Source organism: Mustela erminea, chromosome 3 (assembly GCF_009829155.1).
Source record: "Mustela erminea isolate mMusErm1 chromosome 3, mMusErm1.Pri, whole genome shotgun sequence".
Taxonomy (NCBI): Eukaryota; Metazoa; Chordata; class Mammalia; order Carnivora; family Mustelidae; genus Mustela; species Mustela erminea.
This window is the reverse complement of record NC_045616.1, coordinates 48,020,551-48,043,402: the sequence shown is the minus strand read 5'-3', so window position 1 is coordinate 48,043,402 and position 22,852 is coordinate 48,020,551. Positions and strand designations below refer to the sequence as shown.

The following is a 22,852-nucleotide window of genomic DNA, read 5'->3' as shown; positions in this document are numbered from 1 at the left end:
TTATGTTTGACCCACAGTAAGTTGGGTCACTCCTTACTGAGGGCAAAAGTCACTCCTTACTAGAGGGTATACCGTCAGGGCCAACCCAAAAGATCTCAGTCAAGGAATGTTCTTCTTTGATGTCGCTTTTGACTTCTGGGAGTTTATAAAATTAAATCTGTTCTGAAAAACAGCTAATCTCTATAATGTTGGGGGAGTGGGTGAGGGGTGCTTGGTGATGAACACCAAGCATATTCCTAACTGTTTTAATATTTTAAAGTAATCCAAGGACCTGGCAACTAAAAAAACCTTCACTAACCCCCTCCACGTCATACCCATATTGTCCTTGTACTCCCTCCAAGTGACGTGAGCTACATCATTCTACTCTTGCCTTTCTCATTTTCCTTGATAGAGATTTTTATATCTACAGCAGCTAGATGTTAACCTCTTCATGAGAGTAGCCCTTTATTTACAGTACACGCTCAACAGATATTTGGAAACAAACCAATGGTTAAGTGAGTGAAAACCTAATTCAGACCAGGTCCCACTCATTAATGAGGCTTTTTTCCTACCTAAATACATTCTTCCCTCCCACGCTCGATGTTCGTCGGAGCTCCACGGTTCTGCAAGCATGGGAGAGCGTTTGGGTTTGAGCAGCTCTCCCAGGATACTAGCCACAACAAAGATCGGGCAAACCCACGTGGCACCCTCCCTTCAGACAAACTGACAAGTGGGCTCAGCAACAAATGAATGCCCATCACTTATCCATCTCATGGATATCCTTAGCCTTTGTATAAACTTTGCGGCCCTTCCGATCTGACAAGCCGACGATGAGGCCCAGGAGCAAATAGATTTTGTACGGTAAATGATTCATTCCACTTTGAAACATTTTCTGCTGGTCCTCACAAGCTTCTGAATCGCTTCCATTGAGGAATGTCCTGGGGTTGCGAGGCAAACGACTTTTGTGTGAACCGACGGTTTCTGGCTACAGTATCGGGCAAGCAAAATAGAAGACAGAGAGAAATTGGATTTCGGCAGCCATCGCCCAGAGTCCTGACTTTCGGACTGTCGGCTGGTCCCACAACACCTTCAGAGTCATCAACGAGCGATGAAATAAGGGAAGGGTACATCCTGGGACTTGTTTATCAAAGACATTTTTTATTTATATTCTCAAGTTTTATAGAAGATCATATTGTTTGGAGGTTGAAACATCACTAAAATAAGGCCTCGCTAGGGAAGGCGAGGAGCTCTGCCAGGAGCCTGCAGGGTTTTTCAGTAACCTCCACGTTTCATTCATTCACAGTCACTCGACAAGTATTTCCCAGCCCCTGAACAATGTCTGGTGCTGTTCTAAGTGCTGGGAAAATAGCCGTGAATGAGAGAATCGAATTCCTGCCCCCATTCTAGAGAACTGGTAGAGTACAGTATTTATAGTATTCTCTTTTTAACTTCCTAAAATAACTGTGATCAGGGCACTGTGTCCTAAATTTCACGTATGCCATGGAAAACCAGGAGAAGGAATTTTCTGAACCAAAATATCCACAAATTAACTTCCTCATTCATAAAAGACTGCGTGAATTACAACATTACCAATGCAGGTGAAAGCTTCTCTTGCTGGGGAAAGCATGCCCTGTACCTTCCCCTGTGTGGGTGCTTCCCAGTCTCCTCGGAGGCCTGGTTCCCATCTCCCTGCAGCTCTCTAACCTGCACATGCCCATGAAAGGCATCCAGCGGGGCCGGGGAAGGCTCCACCACTGGGTCAAGCACTGGTTGCAGAAGGCACAGGCAACAATACCCCAATAACATAAATCCAGAACGGAGACTTGTTCTCCTTACCCAGCCCATTGCTATTGTCCAGGTTAGCTGCATGCTCACCAGATTCTGGAACTCTCCAAATGGGCACGGGAGCATGGCACAGCCCACATTAGTGCTACATACTCTGGGAGAAAGCTGGCCTCCAGTTCTTCTCTGGAGTGCAAAATGCAGACCATTCGCTTCAACCCAATCATCCAGCGAGTCGAAAATTAGCACCCGTTAGACGTAAAACCAAACCTGGATCCTCTTCTCAAGAAACTTACACTTAAATAGGGTCATTTCAGAGCCTGCTGAGATAGCAGTCCTAACGTGGTGTAATAAAAACCAGAGGGGAAGGCCCAGGCCAGCCTGGGTGCCCCCAGGCAGCAAGACAGCACCGTGGTACCCAGCAAGGACGCTGGGCCAGAATGCCTGCGTTCATAACACCTTGGCACTTCCCTTGACCTTTCAGAGCATCCTTCTAAAATGCAGAAGACAAACCAGTACTTTCTTGCAGTGCTGTTGTGAGAATTAAATGAGTGCATACCTGCAAACCAGTTAGCTCTGAGCCTGGCATTAAGACACTGGTGGCCACAGCCCTAGGACACATCACACGGGTGCATGGGCGCTCCCGGCTCAGAACACTGGCCCCACAGTTTGCTGATTTCTGTCCACATGACTCTCCCCGAAGAAACATTAAGAAACACATTAAACTGCAGGAGACACAGTAAAAATATTTACAAATGATACCAAACACTAGGTTCAGACTAAAATCTTGACGTTTAATTTCTTTTCCTCAGTCACTAGTACGAGTCCATCAATCATGAGGGGAAACTCATTCAGATTATTGGACTGTCTCGGGGCACATGCGGACTTTTGTCTGTTTTACAAATTCCTCAAAATTCTTTACTAAAAATGGATGAGACTATAATTCATTTTTAATGTGCAGAAGGATTGTAAGAAATGCAAAAGTCTCTTAGGTGATATAAAAATTGAAAATGCTCCATAAAAAGGACCCACTTAAATGTCTGACTTGTAAAAGTAAATGTCGTTTTAAAATTTTTCATTTGTCACACTCCATGAGGTCTCTCTTGCCTGCCGTGCTCATGCAAGTCCCTCCCGGTGCTCTCCAGGGTGTGGGGACAGCATTGCTAATGGGGTTTCTGCCAGCGAGCTGCTGGATTTGGGCAAATTGGCCTCGCCCGGGGGCCCTGTTACCACTTCTCCAGACTGGCTACTCTAAGAAACTTTCATCTATCTGCCGCCGTTTACAGCTACCCAGAGAATGACACAGCCAAGGCCAGGCACCGAGGCAGAGGCCAAGCGAGCACCAGACTCCTGGTTCCTGAGGACTCCCACCCAATCCAGTGCCCATTCCACAAAACCAGGCTTGCCTTGAGATGCCCCCGTAGCACCTTCTCGCCATAAGGTCTTAGATCAGAATCTGGAGAAGTTTCTGGCTGTTGGATATAACCTTGGCCTCAGCACCTCTGGGACCTCTGTGGAAATATCCCCCTGGAATTCTAGCAAGCCTCGCACCCCGACCCCACCACCCCTCCAACCCCCGCCAGTACTCCTGAAATAATGCCACACACATTGCCAGGAGATCTCTGAGAGCCTGTGGGATGGCTTCTAGCTCAGCCAAGCCAAGCAGTTCTCTCGGGATTTCAGTGACCACCAAGCCAGGGAGGGAGAAAACCGCCTGTGGGCACCCTGGGCTAGCCTGCTGCACCTGAGTTCACGTCTCACTCTGAGCTGCCTTCATGTAAGGGTTGCCACAGTTCTTCAAAGTCTGAGAATGAAAATCTTCATAAAACAAACACAGAAATCTATTACCCACAGTCCGCAAATACGGGCGCCTTGAGTGGTGGCCAGCCTGCCGGCCTCCAGGAAATGTGCTGTGTGGACAAGTGACTCTTTCAAAGGAGTCCTTTCCTTAAATGAGGTGTGTAGCCACCACCGCAGAACACGTGGGGAAGTTCAAGGATCAAGGAGGCTGCTAATTAAAACAGAGCATCCAGCCTGTGTTTAGAATGCATTTAAAGATCCAGCGCGGGGCACCTGGGTGGCTCAGTGGGTTAAAGCCTCTGCCTTCAGCTCAGGTCATGATCTCGGGGTCCAGGGATCGAGCCCCACATCGGGCTCTCTGCTCGCAGGAGCCTGCTTCCCCCTCTCTCTCTCCCTGCCTGCCTCTCTGCCCACTTCTGGTCTCTATCTGTCAAATAAATAAATAAAATCTTTAAAAAAAAAAAAAAAAAGATCCAGCGCAGGTCAGCTCGCTCAAGCTCTCTGAATCCACGATGATCACACGTCACACGTCGTCAGTTTGTGCTGTGGTCCTTGGGGGACTTAGCCCCCCTCCCCAGCCATGGGCCGGAAGCTGCTGGGGGTGCAGGGCCGGGGGGCGCTGGCTGGCAGAGAGGCGCCTAGTCCAGCCAGACACTCACACAGTCACTGCCCTGGAAGGCGCGGGAGGAGAGTTCGCCCCGGATCCAAATGCTGGAGAAAACCTAAAGCCGCCCGCCCGAAATGCAGAGGTGGAACGTGAAGCTATTGCCTACGCAGAATAGGAGAAGAAGTCTCTTAATAATAAAAATCTTGGGCAACTTGCGCTAAAATTCTGCAGAAAACCTCCAGGGAGTTTTAAGGGGGGGGAAAAAGATTTTTAATCATCATTTTCAATGAAAACCACATCCCACCCCAGTCCACGTCTGCACAAGACACCAAACTAATGTCCTCAGCAAAGTTTAATACCTTTTTGTATTTATCCTTTTACTTATATTTTTGGTCTTAAGTTTTTTTGTGTTTTTTGTTTTTTTGGTCTTAAGTTTTTATTGAAAGGAAGATTCATTGCAGAACTTATTGTTTAGGTTAATTTAAAAACAAACCTTTGCCCCACTGGCTTATATATGTATGTATAGAATACACTGTAGGTACTTATTATTTAGAAGATGTATACAAATTTATAGAAATATGTAATTATATGTACAATATAAGTTACACATTGTATGTTACAATGTGTATTTTAAGATTTTATCTATTTAGTTGACACAGGAGAGAGAGAGACAGAGACAGAGAGAGAGAGAGACCAAGCACAAGCAGGAGGAGCAGGCAAAGGGAGAAGCAGGCTTCTTGCTGAGCAAGGAGCCCGACACAGAGCTGGATCCCAGAACCCTGGGATCATGACCTGAGCCAAAGGCAGAGGCTTAAAGGACTGAGGCACCCAGGTGTCCCTATATTATACATAAACGTATAATATAAAATATTATACGTTTATGTATAATATAATTTATTATATAAATATACCTTTTATTGTAAATTTCTATATAATATAAAATATGTATGTATAAATTTTATATAATATTTACATACAATTTTATTTATATATATATATATTCTCATGTCTTTATAGTACAAAGAGACTTCTGTTTTCTATCACTGTTGAAGAAATATCAGGAAGCTCAGAGGAATGAGATGTATTCCCTAATCTTTAATCTTCATAATAGTAGATGGGTCTGGGTAATTAAAGAGTTTGCAAAGCATAAACCTACAATCCCCACCTGGTCCTGCAGGCAAAAGTGCACTTAGCTCCCAGGCACAGGCCTCCCTCTGTGGGAGAAATGGTGTTTTATACCATGTTGATGACTAATATTTCAAGTACATTTTGCAGACTCATTTTCCCAGCACTCTGTTGTTTCAGCTGAACCGTTCATGCCACAATATTTTTATAGGCTCTGAGGCTGAAAAACATTCCCATCCAGGCAGGATATATGAACCTCTTAGTTTTCTGATGCAAAAGTAGCATTTCAGATTATCCTTGTGCAAAAGAAAAGCACTCTCCTTATGCCGGCAGGTGAATAGGAGAGTGGAGCCTTGAACAAGGATATGAAATATAGGTAATGCTTTTCTAGTGCCTTCTGTTGCAGCATATGTGCCACAGCTGCCTTTAGGCTCCGCTGAGATTAAATCAGTGTTTTCCACCTGGGTGGGGCGCACAGAGGAGCTTCTACGAGAGGCAGAGGTCACAGACAGGAGCTCCACCCCCCATTCAGTGGCCATCTTATTGTAAGGACCATGTTTCACAGGAAGCATGGTGGACCAGAAGAGCGGGAGGGCTGCAGTCCAAGCCGTGGGCTTGAATCCCAGTTCCGCTGCGGGTACAGCCAGAGGCAAGTGACGGCAGCTCAGATAGACATAGCCAACTGTGCAGTCTTGGACCAGTTTCTTCACATCTCTGTGCCTCAATGCCCTGTCCTAGAGAATGGGAGCATTCACAGGTCTTCTCTTCCAGGTGAGGACGGAATGGGAAGCAAGGTAAAGAAAGCACTTAGAACAGAGCCAGCACAGAAGACAGCTGTTTCAGATGGTTCCGAAAATGCAAGCTGAAGAAAGGCCTCCAGGAGAAGATGAAGAGGGGGAAGAAAGAAGCAAAGATTAGGACAAAGAGAGGAAAAAATGAGCAAACGCTGTTGCCCTTGCCTTTGAAAATGCTTGGCCATACTAAGTCTGCTCTTGATGCTGCCGGGCAGGGTGCGGGGCCCCCAGGAACGGACACCTGCTGGGGCTACACAGCTGTTTCTTCAATCACTTCACCGCACAATGACTTGAGAGCCTCCCAACAGGGAACTTTTTTGTAGGCATCGATATGGAGAAAAGGCGGAAAGAGAATTGAGACTGAATGCTGACAGAAAAGAATTTTTAAACATTTTTTAAGATTAACCCGTGACAACAGAAAGAGTGTCCTAATTTCTATTCACTTCCCGGAAGTTCTCCTGCAAGAACTAGTCCTTGCATAGACATGCCCTACTCGTGTGTGATTAGAGGGGCTCTCTATGCTCAGACCTGGAACCTTCTCTTCAGTGGCTAAGATCTGTCTTGCTAAGTTTTGAAGATAAGGGAGAACTGGGGGGAAACCCAGAGAAAAGCAAACTCCCTAAGGCTCTCTGACCTTATCTTTGAGGTGGGTACACACCACCCCACAGCGAGTCTGCCAGAGCAGTGGGCTATCAGGGCAGTGACCAAAGGTTGCCCTCTATAAAAAATACTGGACCTCCCTGACATTTGCAACACTGAAAATATGGCCAGAGGGGGAAACATGGATACAGAATTCCTTCCACGAAGACTACCACATATAGTCAAAGTGCATTATTTGACAAACCTACAAACATAATCACAAGTGTTCTTAGAAGAAGGCAGTAGAGATCTGGTTGATATCTAATACCCATTGTCCCTTTCTTTCTTGTGGCCAAGCTGGGAAGGCTGCAGCCTCTTAAAGTATGACTAGATTTTGGCCAATGAGGTCTAAGCAGAGCTTCCAAATCATGCCCATACTTTTCTCCTTCCCATTGGATGGAACATGGCTATGGTAGGAAGCCATCCCGGACCATGAATATGGATATGCTGCTGTAGCGATGGCACAACAACAAGCTCCAGGGAGTCTGAACCCCTAACACTGTGGGGGTACCTTACCAGCCCGGGACTGCTTACCTGCTTGACTTGTATGTGGCAAACTTGCTATTTGCCATCTCTGTGGCCCTAGTTTCATCTGTGTTCTAACTCAGACAGTTTCATTTGGGGTGGGAAGGAGGGGTGAGATCACAAGAGAGGTCGGCAAGTTATAATAACGGGGCATAAAGCGCCTTCAAAGGAGGAAAGGGGCCAGTGATGGCGGGTTTTGCTCTGCTTTTTTGAAGGAGATCTGAATTGCCACGAACAATAAGGAGGATGCTGAGCTTGTACAACATCTTCCTTCTCAGCTCTTCCCACAGGCAGTGCCCAGCCTGGTCTTCATAAAAATGTGACTAAATATTTACAAAATATTGACTAGAAGGCAGAGGCCCTCGGTGCACATCTCCGTCTTGTCTTGCCTTCCAGGCAAAGTTTTTGCAAGATGTGAGATGTTTGTAAAAGCACTTAGCAGAGTGCTTGCCAAGTATTTGGGGCTCAGTAAATGTGAGTTTCCTTTCTTCTTGACAGCTGCCTCCTTTTTCTCATAACATACATGGGGTTTCTAATAGGGGACCAGAGTCGGTACTCAGAAATGCTTTGGAAGTTTCCTTCCTATAATTGCATAACCTATGAAAGATATAAATGCAGCCCAAGCCTGTGAATTACTGAAAGACGAAGGAAAAATGTTTGCTCCTATATACAAAATATGAATGAGGCTTTCTGAAAGTTTTATCTGGGAACCAGTGGGTGAAAGGTTAACCCAATGCCAGGAGATGAAATTATTAATTAGGGACTCCTCACTTAATTATTTTACATTATTCTCCCAAAGTTTCCCTCCTTACTGTACTGAAAGGAACAGTCTGGGTCAATGAGCCCAAAAGTGCAAACTGTGGAAAAGAAAGAAAATATGACACAAGAAAGTGTCTCTCACCCATTCTGAAAATCATCTTGCTGTAGCTTCCTTGGTTCATCCCTCCATCTTCTGGTCACGGCTTCCATGATTTGTCCAACAGACCTTCATGAGCGCTTCCCGGGAACCAGGTCCTGTGCCAGGCTCTGGGGACACAAGACAAGGCCCTTGAAGAGCTACACTCCACTGGGGGTTCAGACCCGGAGCAGGAACTGAGCACCACATGGCCATAATGAAGGGCAGTCCCTTCCTCCTCCACAGAGAAGGATCCAACATTCTAGCTGGGCCTAGAAGACTTAGAAGGACTTCGTGAAGGACAAAAGACATTCTCAACAGTGACTGATTACAGAGCACTTTGGAGCAGCACAGACTTCGAAGACGACTGGCGAGAGAGAGACAAGTTAAGACTATTATAACTGAGTAGTCAAGATTAAAGGCCTCCATCAAGGAGGTGGTAAAAAGGATGCCAAAGACAGAGAATTGAATGACCATTAGATGTAAAAAATAAAGAGAGAGGAGGTAACTCCACAGTTCTTGGTTTGCTATATTAGATAGATGGTGTCCAAATAACAGAAGCTATGGAAGAAATTTAGAAAAGAAGACACCCAGTTCAGCTTTGAGATGGTAAGTGTGCAGTTTTGCAGGTCACATCCAGAGGGAGATCTCAGGGAAGCTGTTAGAAGGAAGAGTCCAGGCTGCAAGTTTGGACAGGGAGGTCTTCCCCACGGTCCTGCTGGCTGAGACAGCAGGAGTGGATGAGAGATGAAGAAGGTATGCAGAAATAAGAGGTGAGGACCAGAGATATAATCATCAGTGTTCTAACATAGAAAAACTGGGGAAGGACTGAAGAAAAGACTCAGGGAGAGAACACAAAAATGAGGATTCCAAAAAGTAGAGAGCCATCAGTGGTCTCGCACACTGCAGAGAGGTCACTGAGAAGAACTGAAAAACGGGCCAGTAGACTTGGCCACCAGAAAGACCATGGCGACCTGTGAGCGCAGTTCTGGAGGAGCTGGGGGAGGGGAACCCTAACTGTAGGGGGAGGAGAAAGGAGCGGGCATGAAGTCGATTTGGCAAGACTGAATTACTCCTCCAAGAAATGTAGTGGTAACCCGAAGGAAGAAAACTGAGTAACAGCATGATGGAAGGTTGGATCAAAAGAAAATAAAATGAAAGAGGCAGACTTAAATAAGGCTGGCAGGCTGACCAGACAGGACCAGAGCAGAAGGACGGACGATGATGCGAGAAGAAAGGAACCGAGGAAAGAAGATCTGGAGCAGGTGAGAATGGATGGGGTGTCAGGCCCTCACCTGACTTCTCCTTTAGCAGACACGAGCCTTGTGTTCCACAGCTCTTCTTTAGGCAGACCGCTATTTGTAATAATAATAACAAAAAACCAGCGTAGGTTGGATCCTAGGTGCCCAGCATACCAGATTGCAAGGTATCACCTCAGGAAATCTAGAAGGTCTGGTTGCCTTCTAACTCTCGGAAATTGTGACTCTGACTTGAGAAGCCAACACCGTTTCCACCTTTACTTATATCCATCTCTCCTTAGCATCATTTGTCACCTTGGCCCTCAGCTCACCCTCTACTCTTCACTCTGGTCTAGCAGGTCAAACACAGGCTCTGAGTTTAAACCCAAATTTCAGGGGCACGTGGGTGGCTCAGTGGGTTAAAGCCTCTGCCTTCGGCTCAGGTCATGATCCCAGGGTCCTGGGATCGAGCCCTGCATGGGGCTCTCTGCTCAGTGGGGAGCCCGCTTCTCCCTCTCTCTCTGCCTGCCTCTCTGCCTACTTGTGATCTCGGTCAAATAAATAAATAAAATATTTTTTAAATAAATCAATAAACCCAAATTTCACCGCTTACTTTTCGTGTGATTATAGGCAAGTTATATAACGTCACCGTGCCTCAGACTCCTCATACGTGAAACAGAGATGTTGGCGTGCCTCAAAGGTCGATCTTAGTTTTCCCGGCAATTCACTTATAACTATAAAAGCACCTTTATTTCCTAAACTCCTATAGGAGAAACAACCATGTCTTTGTGATTCAGGAATTCCCTACTTCTCCTCTTGAAATAATTGTCTCTATATCATAAATTTTTGCAGAAGCAAAAACATAGTTGGATCCCCCTCTCCATACATGACTCAGGTATTTCTATTTTTAGAAAAAGCTCAACAATTGTTGTGGAAGACTTAATAGGGGTATGCCACATATTCACATCCTAATACCTGGTACTTGGGAATGTTATTTTATATGGCAAAAAGAGACTTTGGAGATGCCATTGAATTAAGGATCTCAAGATAGGAATAGTAGCCTGGATTATTCAGGTGGGTCCAAAACATAATCACAAGTGTTCTTAGAAGAAGAAGGCAGTAGAGATCTGATCACAGAAGAGAGGAAGACCGTGTAACAGAAGCAGGGGAAAGCTGAGTCAAGAAAAAAGATGCTAGTCAGTGCCCTTGAAGATGGCAGGAGGGCCCATGAGCTAAGGAATGCAACCCCAAGAGTTGGAAAAGGCAAGGAAGTAGATTCTCCCAGAGAGTATGGCCCTGCTGACATCTTGACTTTAACACAATAAAACTAATTTTGGCCTTCTGAGCTCCAGAACGGTAAGAAAATAAATTTGGATTGTTTTAAGTCACCAAGTTTGTGGTATTTGCTACAGCAACAACAGGAAACTCCTACAACTGTTTTCTTCTTGCCGATACTTAGAAGGCAAGTTATCAGGCCTTCTGCTTTCAAGAGAAGAAGGCATCAGTGAAGTTACGGATCGTCTTTTATTTCTAGACCATGAAGATGGGTCCTCTGAGAGGACCTACCAATCGTTCAGCCTCAGACCCACCACAGCAGCCTCTCAGTCTCTGTGGGACAACCACCCATTCTCCTCTACACAAGAACCAAAGAGAAGATTCATATGTGCTAGGGAGAACGGTGTTATGTTGTAACCCAAAGAAATTAAAATAAATTAATTAATTAAAATATTATAATTGTTATATTATATTAATATGTAAATATAAAAATATATATTAAATATAAAATTATATTAAGTTAAGTTAAAATAAGCGATTCAAATTTTACCTACAATATAAAGGTAATCAGACTAAAGTAAGATTTCACTTTTTATTTACCCAAGAAGCAGGGAAATTCAAGTTTATTTTTTTTAAAGATTTTATTTATTTATTGGACACAGAGAGAGAGAGAGATCACATGTAGACAGAGCAGCAGGCAGAGAGAGGAAGGGGAAGCAGGCTCCCTGCTGAGCAGGGAGCCCGATGCGGGACTTGATCCCAGCATCCTGGGATCATGACCTGAGCCGAAGGCAGAGGCATAACCCACTGAGTCACCCAGGCACCCCTCAAGTTTATTTTTAAGTACTAATAAAACCTACAGTGTAAGGAAGTAGTTTCCAAACTCAACCCATAACATAAGGATGTATTTAAAATGCTGTTAGTTGATAATTGCCATCCCCACAAACTTCCCCTCATGCATCCTGGCAGCCAATCATATTCTGAAGCAAAAGGAAGAGATGGCTTTATGAGTAGTTGTTTTCTTGTGACATTTTGATGAACAGTAAAATCAGGACACCGATAAAAACCTGCTCCCTAAAGGAAAAAAAAAAGCATTTACTTCTTGTCAGGTGGTCCTAAGAGAACTTACAATAAATGTACTTCTTCCAGGAGGGTCTCTGGGTGCCTTTAAGATAGGACCAGAACACAAAAGTCTGGAGATCTCTGTTTTCTACAGTTCACCTTCCACTAGAGTGGTAAGGAAATGACATTTTCTGAGTTGTCCTAAGGTGTGGTTCATGTGCCTGGGTGAATGCCTTATCTCTGTGTGTTCCTGCTCCCACTTAGAAGGAAGATAAAACTTGGCTCTTTAATGTATCTTCATTCAGCAACCCAGAGACTTCTAATGAAATTCCATTTTATTTTTTTTTAAGATTTTATTTATTTATTTGACAGACAGAGATCACAAGTAGGCAGAGAAGCAGGCAGAGAGAGAGGGGGAAGCAGGCTCCTTACTGAGCAGAGAGCCCAATGTGAGGCTTGATCCCAGGACCCTGGGATCATGACCTGAGCCAAAGGCAGAGGCTTTAACCCACTGAGCCACCCAGGCACCCCGGAATTTCATTGTAATACTACTCACACAATTCTTTCTAGCTGGAAATTTACCACGAAGATTTATTAAGGAGATTTGATTCATAAGGAATGTCTAGGTCTTATCCTCAACTTGATATATCAAACAAATTGAGCCTCTACTGTGTACGAAAAACAAATAAATAAATAAGCTAGATGTTGACATTGGGAATGAAACACAACGGTAAATGAGTCACCTGCCCTGAGTGAGCTTTAAAGCAACACTTTTTTTTTCTTTTTTCTTTTTTTAGATTGTTTCCATTTACTTGAGAATGAGCTTGCGCAGGAACAGGGGGAGGGGCAGAGGCAGAGGGAGGAAACAGACTGTCTGTGGAGTCCCACTTGGGGCTCAACCCCAGGACCCCCAGATCATGACCTGAACTGAAGGCAAACACAACCAACTGAGCCACCCAGGTGTCCCACAGCCTTTTCTAAAATGAAGATACAAGGAAGGGAGTAGTCAAGAAATTCGATTCAAACTTCAGTTTTCCATCGGTGCTTTATGGGTTGTACTGTTTGTCTATGTGTCACTTTGTGTTAGCCTCTACTCCCCATTCTCCTAGTAAGAGTTGTGATCCCAATTTAGGAGTTCCATTTCCAGGCTCTTCATACATCTGAACTTCCCAGGTATTCCATATTTCGGTTGTTCCAGCCCCACCCCATTCCAGCACCGTAAAGAATTGAGGACTAGCTTGTATTTCTGAAGTGTGTTGAAAGGGGGTTTTTAATTCTTTGAAATCACAGTTCAAGTTATATATATCAAAAATAGAAATCAAATATATACATGCCGCTCAAATGTAGTAAGAATAACCCTAAAACAAATGTTCTTCTAAAAAAAACAGACAAACAAATAAAAATTAGAGCATAAACAGCCTTTTCCTGGGCGTACCAGTTGTTAAATGAATCAAGTTCTAGGATGATTGGTCTTGCCTGGTGGTTGAGAGCCACATTCTCTATTCCAAAATCCAGGAACAATCCCACTGAGAGTCTTCATGAAAAGCTAGGCTATCCTCTCTGGACTCTGACACACAGAACAACAACTGGCTTTTCTTGCATTTGCTTTAACTGGATTCCAACTCAACTCTGCTTCAGATCTTAGGGTCCTTGTGTAACCTGCTCTCTTGTTTTCCTTCTGTGCATCTCCCCAGCCTCGCTAGAAGGCAGCCCTTCTTTTTCTCTTTTCTCATTTCGCTTGTCCCTTTTGTCTCACAGGTAGTCTGGGACAAAGCCTGGCCTGGACAATAGCTCCAGGGCACCTGCTTTTCTGATAACCAAACAGATCTCCTGCCATTTAAAGAGATTGCCAGTTCAGATGTCATCTTTCTTGGTTCTTTAAATTTAAATTTCATATCTTAATTAATATACAGATAATAGTGCCAAATTATCAGGTTTTTATGGTGGTAAAAGAGCCAAAGTTGAGGTTTCTATTTTATTTTATTTCTCATCAACTGCTCCTGGCAAAAGAAGAGAAATATGTCAAGATTTTAAGATGCTCTGAATTGCTATGAAAAGATGTTATGTATTATTAAAAAAAGAAAACTTCGTAAAAACATTTTAAAAACACCAAATGAAATTAAACTTAACAAAAACTTACCCCAAGGAGAGGAAATAAAGCAAGGGTTGGTATGTTTAGTCACATAGTATTCCTAAGGTCTTACATTCTGATACACATTTTTGGAGCAGCCTGACCAGGTATTATAAATCTAGATACATATAAAACAGACTTTGGTTAAGTTTACTCCTAGGGTATCTTAATTTTTGGTGCAACTTTAAATGGAATTGTTTCCTTAACTTGTCCTTCTACTACTTCATTATTAGTGCATAGGCACACTGCAATTTCTGGGTATTAGTTTTGTATCCTGCAACTGTACTGAACTCATTTATTGCTGCTAGTTTATTTATTTATTTATTTATTTATTTATTTATTTATTGCTAGTTTTTTGATGGAGTCTTCAGGATTTTCTATGTATGTTAGCATGTCACCCACAAATAGTGACAGTTTATAGTAGCTACACTTGGGGTGAGCATAGCATAATGTATATAAACTTGTCGAGTTTCTATGTTGTGCACCTGAAACTAATATAACATTGTGTGCCCACTCTACATACGTACATACATACATACATACATACATAAAGCAACTCCTGGGAAAATTTAGTTAAAGGGAAGCATTAAGGTGAAATTAGATTTGTGACAAAGAAAAATATTTATTTGCTGGTCATTTTTTAATATTCTTTTCAATAAATGAAGTTATACATAAATATTATTTTGGGTAATAATTGCATCTTTTCAATAAATAAAGCTACAGGGGCACCTGGGTGGCTCAGTCAGTTAAGTGTCTGCCTTGGGCTCAGGTCATGATCCCAGTCTCAGGATCCAGCTCTGCAACAGGCTCCCTGCTCCACGAGGGGCGTCTGCTTCTCCCTCTCCCTCTGCCCCTCCCACTTGCGCTCTCTCTATCTCAATTAAATAATTAAAATCTTAAAAAAAATAAAATAAAATAAATGAAGTTATGTATAAATATATTTGTAATAATTGAGGCAGAAGTCCCCCAACATCGCTTTCATTTGACCAAATTAGGACCTTTGATCTAATTTGGATCTTTAAGAGGTAGGTATTATTTTTATTTGTCTATGATCTCTGTAACTCCCTCTTTGTATATCCAGTCCTCTGAACAATTTAATTCATTTCTAGAAAGAAAGTTGCAGAATGCTCAAGAGCTAAAAGAGAACACAAATTCGAGTGGGACCTGAACCATGTACAGCACAGAAGTGGGTCGAATACCAAGCCATGGGATGTTGTGTGTGGGTTAGTACACCACTTAATAAGCTTGATCATCCTTTAAAATCATTTTTAGGGTACCCCGCTAGCTAGTGTGAAAAGAGCTCATGAAAATCTTGAAAATCTGTGTGTACAGGAGGTGTAGGACTCGGTTGCAGCGCCTCCTAAATCACAGATAGTAACACTGCAAAATAATAGATTTTCGGAAGCTAATGAAGCTCCTGGGATCGTGGCTTCTGACAAATACCCCAAACACACTGGATCCAGAGAGATAAACAAGGGAGGTTGTAATTCTCACCCCACCCAGTGTATCCCACTCTACCTGAGTCAACAAAACACGGAGAGATAACACGGACAGCAGAGGGCAGGACATCTGTGCGCCTGCTGGAGAGTGCGTTTCTTTCCTTTTCCTGTTTATGCTGTCGGTTACGAAATGCTGAGTTGGAATGTTCTTATACTGAAGACCTGTTCAGCGTTTTCTCTTTTTCCTCACATTTATGTTAGCCTTTTCCTTTAATTATCTCGCAGTTGTTATTCTTGGCAAGGCTGCCCTTTCCATGATGGTGTGTTTACCTTCCAAACAGTCCCTACTTCCTCCTTATCTTTGTGAGCTTATTAAAATTTCCAGCTCCAACGGCTCACTTCCCCTCTTCGGCATATCCTCACCTTCACAGCTCACTTCTCTTTCTTTCTTTTCAACCCTTCTTTCAACTCTCACCCCAGCCCTCTCACCCCTTTGGAATAACAAGTTATTTCCTCTTTCATTTCCTCTTGCAGAAGATGTTTTTGGACCCATTCCCGAAAATCTTTGGCATGAAACCCATGCCACTCTGTGTTTCCACTGGGCAGACTTCCAGAGGTGTTTCATCGGCCTGGAGCCCTTGGCCTTCACACCAAGTTGGGCCTGGCCCTGTCAATCATGTCCATCCGTCACTGGCCCCCAGTCCCCGGCCAGCCACGATGGTGGGAACCGGACTGCCGGGTCTTGCTCCCTCTGGTAACAGGCTCTGGTTTTCATGTCATTTTCAAAAAGTTTGTTTGAGGCAGAAGAATCTAGACTTCTTTTTTTGCAGTGAGTGAGAAGGCAAAGAGGTGAAGGGAGGGAGTGCTGAGTCAGCAATACCTTCTGAGCTGAGACAGTCTTTGGAATCTACACAGTAAGTTTATTCTCCACTTGCTTCTCATTCTCTATAGGTCAGTCCAGAAGTAAGGTTAACAGCTGTGTCCAAGCTGGAGGAAAAACCTATGAAACAAGAGCTCTACCTAAAATGTTTTCCATTTTAAGGTGAAAAAAGTTGAGTGGAGGAGAGTCATACTGATCGATCCCTTCATGGGGAACGGAGTGTTAATATGTGTAATGATGACATTAAACAGACTAAAAACTTTACTATTCATTACTTGATAGTGTATTGAAGTGAAATTCATAGCACATTTTGATGTTTGTTCTGCATATGTAGGTATCACTAGTATGATAATTTAAGATTTAGAGGACACCGTCTCGGGAAAATTTTTCTCAGGTCCTGAAACACAAAGACGAGATGCCGCAACAGTGTCCTGGGTCCTTGTAACCCTAAGCAGTGTCCTCCACATTTGATATCCAGTGCTCTGACAACCAAGTAAGGAAACACGAGTGAGAACACACTTCCAAAATAATGGCATTGGAATCCAGTACTCGAAAACAGACACACTGAAAGTGAACAAATCAGTAATTTCCCTTGGTTCAAAGAATTCTAGATTCAAAATCCAAACCTGGCCTTTTGGATGGGCTGGATTGGTCTGGTTTGGTACAAAGGGCAAAGGGCAGAGACAGAATAGAAGATGCGGTGAATTTTAATCTATTTTTTTTTTTTTTTTTGACAGAGAGACATCACAAGTAGGCAGAGAGGCAGGCAGAGACAGAGAGGAAGAAGCAGGCTCCCTGCTGAGCAGAGAGCCCAATGCGGGACTCGATCCCAGGACCCTGAGATCATGACCTGAGCCAAAGGCAGCGGCTTAACCCACTGAGCCACCCAGGCGCCCCAATCTAATTTTTTAAATGCAGTTTAGTAAATAAGGCCATTACTGGATCAAGTGATAAACACTTTCTAAGTCCTTCCACTACAATGCTTCAATACAATTAAAAATGCAAAGTCAAAGAGACTTCCAATTTGAAATGGTATTTGCCAAGCGGCTAGAGCTCAGCATCTTTCTCCAATCTTAGCAACATACTGATGAGGATTCAGAAATGATCACATGGCTTTGTAAGGCCTGTGCTCAGGACACAAATAAATCTGAAGGAGAGGAAGGAAGAAGAGGGAATGTTTGTAGATCAGGGGGCACTAGTGAGTGCTTGTTTCAAAGATGACTCAGTGTCCATTAAAATCCACCTCACAGCCCTGGAGCTAAAGGAGGAGACCAGACTCCACACAAGGGACCAGAGAGCAGGGCCCAGAACAATCCTCTCTCTCTCTCTCTCCACTAACAATGTCCAGTCTGCAGAGCTCACTCCTTATGTGAGGATGAACAAAAAAGGGTGGGGAAATACTGCAAAACAAGGGGAAAAGAGCACCTTCCACAAGACCCAGAGAAAGAGCTAGCTGGGTTTGAGTTTATCACTCGCTGGCTGCCTGAACTTGGACAAGGTACTTAAAACTCTCTAATCTTCTGTTCTTATGAGAATTAAATAATGTATAAAAAGCAAAAAAATGTTGTATCTAAGATATGGTAAGTACTCAATAAATGCTAATTAGTATAATAATTATGATTACCAGATATTAACATGCACTATCAAATTATCATTCACTCATTCAGCGGACATTACTGAAGGCTTATTCTGTTCTGGGACTAAAGCCATACTGTGTTTCCTTTCCAGTTATCATGCTGCTTGCATTCTAGCAATAATAATTAATGATTAAAATAGTCCTGCTCTTAGAATGATAAGCTAAATGGAAAGCAATATGGTAATATTATCGACCGAGTTCTGGGAGAAACGGTCATAGGAATCGCAAAATCAGAGTCAAAATCAGAGTTTTAACTACACAAACAGTGTAACAAACTGGATTTAATATAAGCTTATGTAATTCAACTTTTACATCCCATTTTTAAGAACAAAAACACTATTGTCTCTGCCAATATAAGTGCAACAGTCTCTGAACATAGACCCTACATCAATTGTTTTGTGTGGAATTGGGAACATTGAAGGAAATTAATTTCTTAAAATTTGCTATTAAAAAAGCAGATCACCAATACAAGAATATCAGTTCTAACTTACTAGCAGTCCTGACATTCTGCAAGTCACTATATCAGACATTATCTAATTTTACCCTGAGCGTCTTTGCCATTTCCTTTAATGTTATCACATTAGTCCTTTTACAATAATTCATCTAAAATTGATCTATATGGATTTTCTTAGAGAAAATCACAATATGAACATAATTTTAAGCTGACTTTTAGAAGATGCCTTAAAACCATTGATCTCTTTTGTCCCTGTTGGGGCTGAAGAAGTAAGTTATCATACATTCGCCTCAAACTAAACCCGTTCTTCAAGTTGTTTAACATGTTATGCTACCATTTTTGTTCCTTATTACTTTAACAGTCCTGGTTGATTTTTGTTCCAAAAAAAAATCCTTGAATCTGTGTATTTTGTTCTGTGTATATATACTCCTCCAGCAGACTGCCAAACTAATAAAAGTACACTCGAATCTTGAATCTAAGTGTTCTGAAGGTATGTCTGCTAAAACGGTCTCGGGTTGCCATTCAGACCACTTCATTTGACAGGAAAAATTGGGGATTCTACCTAATTGTGACCATGGAAATTACATGTTTTGGGTCCCTTGAAAAGTTCTGACTAGGTAGTCAACGAAACATAGCAGAATATCTAACAATTTCTAAGCTGTACATTGCATTGGATACTGAAATAGAATCGTCTTTGTTTCTAAGATGATCTGTCTCTCCTTATTTAGAGAAGCCAAAGAAGAAAAATAACTTTTTGCCCCACACTAAGTACCTTTAAAGTCATGAAATGCAAAGCCCCCTTGCACCATCTCCTATCTTTCTAGCTCTCTCTGCCAGTAAAGGCTTTTAAAAAATGGAAAGGAATATCTTTATGTTCTTCCTAACTGTTCCCCACTGCCTCCTTCTTTTTTGATGGGTAGGTTGGTGCTACCGTCAGCAGTCCAATTCTCTATCAGCACATTTTAAACTACACTGGAAAAAGAAAAAGAAAAAGGAGAAGGGAGGTATATCAGAATCCAGAAGGCTGACCACACTGGCTTCAACCTTGCTAATTGAAACAGGACTCCCTGGAGCCCCATTGGTCCACAACTTTGATCTCCATAATTTCATCTGTAGAGTTTGAAGAAAGAAAAGTAGCGGGAGAAGGAAAACCAAACACTCAGATACAAGCAGCTGACCACAAAAAAGTTTCTACAATGTTACCAGCCAGCATCTTACTCATGTATGGGCAAAAATGGTCTTTGGAAGGCGCCTGGTAGCTCATTTGGTTAAGGGTCCAACTCTTGATTTCAGCTCAGGTCATGATCTCCTGGGTTGCAGGATCAAGCACCATATTGGGCTCCACCCTCAGTGAGGAGTCTGCTCGAAATTCTCTGCCTCTCCCTCTGCCCCTACACAACCCCCACCTCTCTAAAATAAACAAAGGAAATCTTTTTAAAATGTAGTCTTTGAAAACAAACAGTCCTGAGTTACAATCATGACTCTATACCTGGACAAGTTGCTTAGCTTCTCTGAGCCTGTTTCCTTATCCATAGAAAAGAGATCATAATATCTTGCTATTTTTGTTGTTACATAAATGAAACTAAAATAAAATATGTGAAGTACTTATCATGACAACTGACCCCATTAATAAGTGCTCGGTAAGTATTAGCTATTAGTATCATCAGCCTTAGCATCATTATTGCTTTTTATAGTTTCTCTTATGCATTCCCAGGTTCCGTCATGTCAGTCATTTCAAAGAACATGTTTAAGTACATACCATGTGCCAGATAAACATGGTAGAGGGCTTTGTGATACAAAGAATAACTGAAATGTGGAGATTCTGTACACAGGAGCTCACAATTCAGAAGATGGGACAGAGATATAAACACATTAGCAGTCCACCTAATAGTGAACTCATGACACATTTTTGCCCTTATTTCTGTGTATGTCTGCATTTGCTAAGAAAATACATACTCCTCATTGTCAAGGCTCAAGTCTTAGCCTTCTCAATACCCCTAGGACCTAATCTGACCCATGATTACATGCTTGTTCAATACATGTTTGCAGAACAAACAAATGAATAAATGCATGCTTTGCCTTCAGAGCAAAGAGATCTTACTTCATCTACAGAGGATGGGGTAGCTTCACCAAGGAGATCTCATTTGAGCCGGCTTTTAAAGAATAAACTGAAATTCAACATGTGAAAAGGGCTGAAGTGTGAAAGAGCTTTCTGGGGAAAAGGAACCATATAAAAATTCAATTATAAATTCTTTGAGGCTTAAAGTTCTAGTTTTATTTTTTTTATTTTTTTAAAGATTTTATTTATTTATTTGACACAGAGAGATCACAAGTAGGCAGAGGCAGGCAGGCAGAGAGAGAGAGGAGGAAGCAGGCTCACTGCCAAGCAGAGAGCCCGATGTGGGACTCGATCCCAGGACCCTGAGATCATGACCTGAGCCGAAGGCAGCGGCTTAACCCACTGAGCCACCCAGGCGCCCCTAAAGTTCTAGTTTTAAATTCTCTTATAGTATTACAGTATTAACTCATTTCATCTGCAAAACACTTCTCTGAAGTAGTTATTCATTTTACGTAGGAACAGAGAGGTTCAGTGACTTGCTCAAGGTCACACAGCCAGGAACTAGCAGAGCCAGCTTTCAAACCTGGAAAGTCTGGGTTGAGAGCTGGAAACTTACAGGCTCTCTCACCTCTGTATTTATTCGCTCTATCGTTTGATAAATACTGACCACTGACTTTGTTCCAGGCACTGTTCTGGACACTAAAGCAGTGCTTACCATTGTGAAATTTGCATTCTGGTATGAGAAGAAAAACAATAAACTAAAAAAATAAGCAAATAATATAAAATATCAGATAATAATGCTATGGAATAATAGGAAAGAGAAAAGGTGGGTTAGGGATGTCAGATAAGGAGAAATGTTCATTTTCAGCTGTGGGGGTCTGGGAAGCCCTATTGAGAAGAAGACATTTGAGCAAAACTTGCAACAGGTGAGAGAGCGAGCTCTGTGGTTTATCTGGAGGAAGAGAAATTGAGATAAAGGTGCTGAGAGAAGAGCGTGCCTGGCCTGTCGTGGAATCGCAGGCCAACTTGGCCGGAGCTGAATAAGTGAAGAGAGAAGAGGCCTGATCGTGCAGAGTCTTCCGGGCACCAGCTGATACTTGGTAGGGAAAACATCATTCCGTGGTTGACTTCGTTCACCCAGCCTTCTTCCCTAGCTTGAGCCAAGCAATGGTAGAGATTTTACAACTGGCCACACCACCCATTCTGTTCTTTGGACCCACAGAAAGTGAGTCTGCTTTGTGTTTCTTACAGAACTACCCCATCTTCTTTGGATCCCTTTCCGCATACAACAAAATAGAACCTTGCACAGAATTATTACTGACAGAAAAAGTCTCTGGACCCGTAGATAAGATTGCTGAGTTTAATAGGTCAGAAGATTCGGGGCAGGGTAAGAAAGGAATGCTTGCTTTAAAAAAAGTGCGCTGAGCTTGTAACGATTTTTTGATGACAATTTTCATGACTTTATCTTACCTGCTACCCAGTGCCTGTGGGTTGTAAGGTTTATTTAGTTAAAACAGCTTTGCCCCCCCCCCCACGTATTCTACAAACAGCTTTTTTTTCCACATATTTTCACATATTTTACATATTTATATTTTTCAAATAAATACCAATTTTGGGGTTCCTAAAATTAGATTATTTTATCTCTATTTCCAATTTATAATTTGATACCTGAGCCCCATTTTGGGTGAAAATATTCTCCAAGGAAAAACCCCATTCACTGTTCAAACAAAACCACAAAGAGTAAATGGGACAGGGAAACTGCATAACAAGATAAAAGCAGACATGAGTAAGTAACCAAAAAATTAATAATCTTAAAATCTATTATCTCAATAATTGTTATTTATAGGAAATCTGAAATCATTGATTCAATGAAATTTTTAATTATTTTTAAAGTAAAATTACATACAACAAAATCCACAGACCTTAAGTGTGTCGTTCCATAAGTAAATGTAAGCATTCACATCACCAATGACCTTTAAGTACAGATAAAGAAAATGTCCACCTTCCCATAAAGTTTCTCCCACATCTTACTAATCAACCCCCCCAAACTCTAAGACAATGACTGTTCTGATTTCAAAATCTCACCATAGATTAGTTGTACCTTTGCTTGACTTTCACACAGATGGAATCATACAGTATGAACTCATTTGAGTCTTGCTTCTTTTCCTCAACATACTGAGATTCATTCATAGTGTTTACTATTCTTAGTTCATCAGGTTTATTGCAAAGTCATATTCCCTTGTATGAATTTGCCACAGTCTGTTTATTCATTCCTTTGTTGATGGACATTGGGTCATTTCCAATTTTTTTAAGTCTCTATTTATTTGTTTAAGAGAGACAGCACACACATAGGGGGAAGGGCAGAGAGAGAGAGAGAGGGAGAGAATCTCAAGCAGAGTCTGGCTAAGCACAGAGCCCTACTTGGGGCTTGATCCAAGGACACTGAGATCATGACCTAAGCCCAAACCAAGAGTCAGAAGCTCAACCAATTGAGCCACCTAGGTGCCCCAAAGATAATTTCCAATATGAGGC

The 22,852-nt window shown here is 42.4% G+C and overlaps 1 long non-coding RNA gene across 1 annotated transcript in view; it reads right to left on the bottom strand.

Moving 5' to 3' along the window:
* LOC116586146 overlaps positions 1-8,272 on the bottom strand; it is a 28,025-nt gene extending 19,753 nt beyond the window's left edge. The window contains exon 1 of the long non-coding RNA XR_004283911.1: positions 8,153-8,272. This is a non-coding gene — a long non-coding RNA (uncharacterized LOC116586146). The remainder of the gene's footprint in view (positions 1-8,152) is intronic.
* Positions 8,273-22,852: the final 14,580 nt, after the last annotated feature.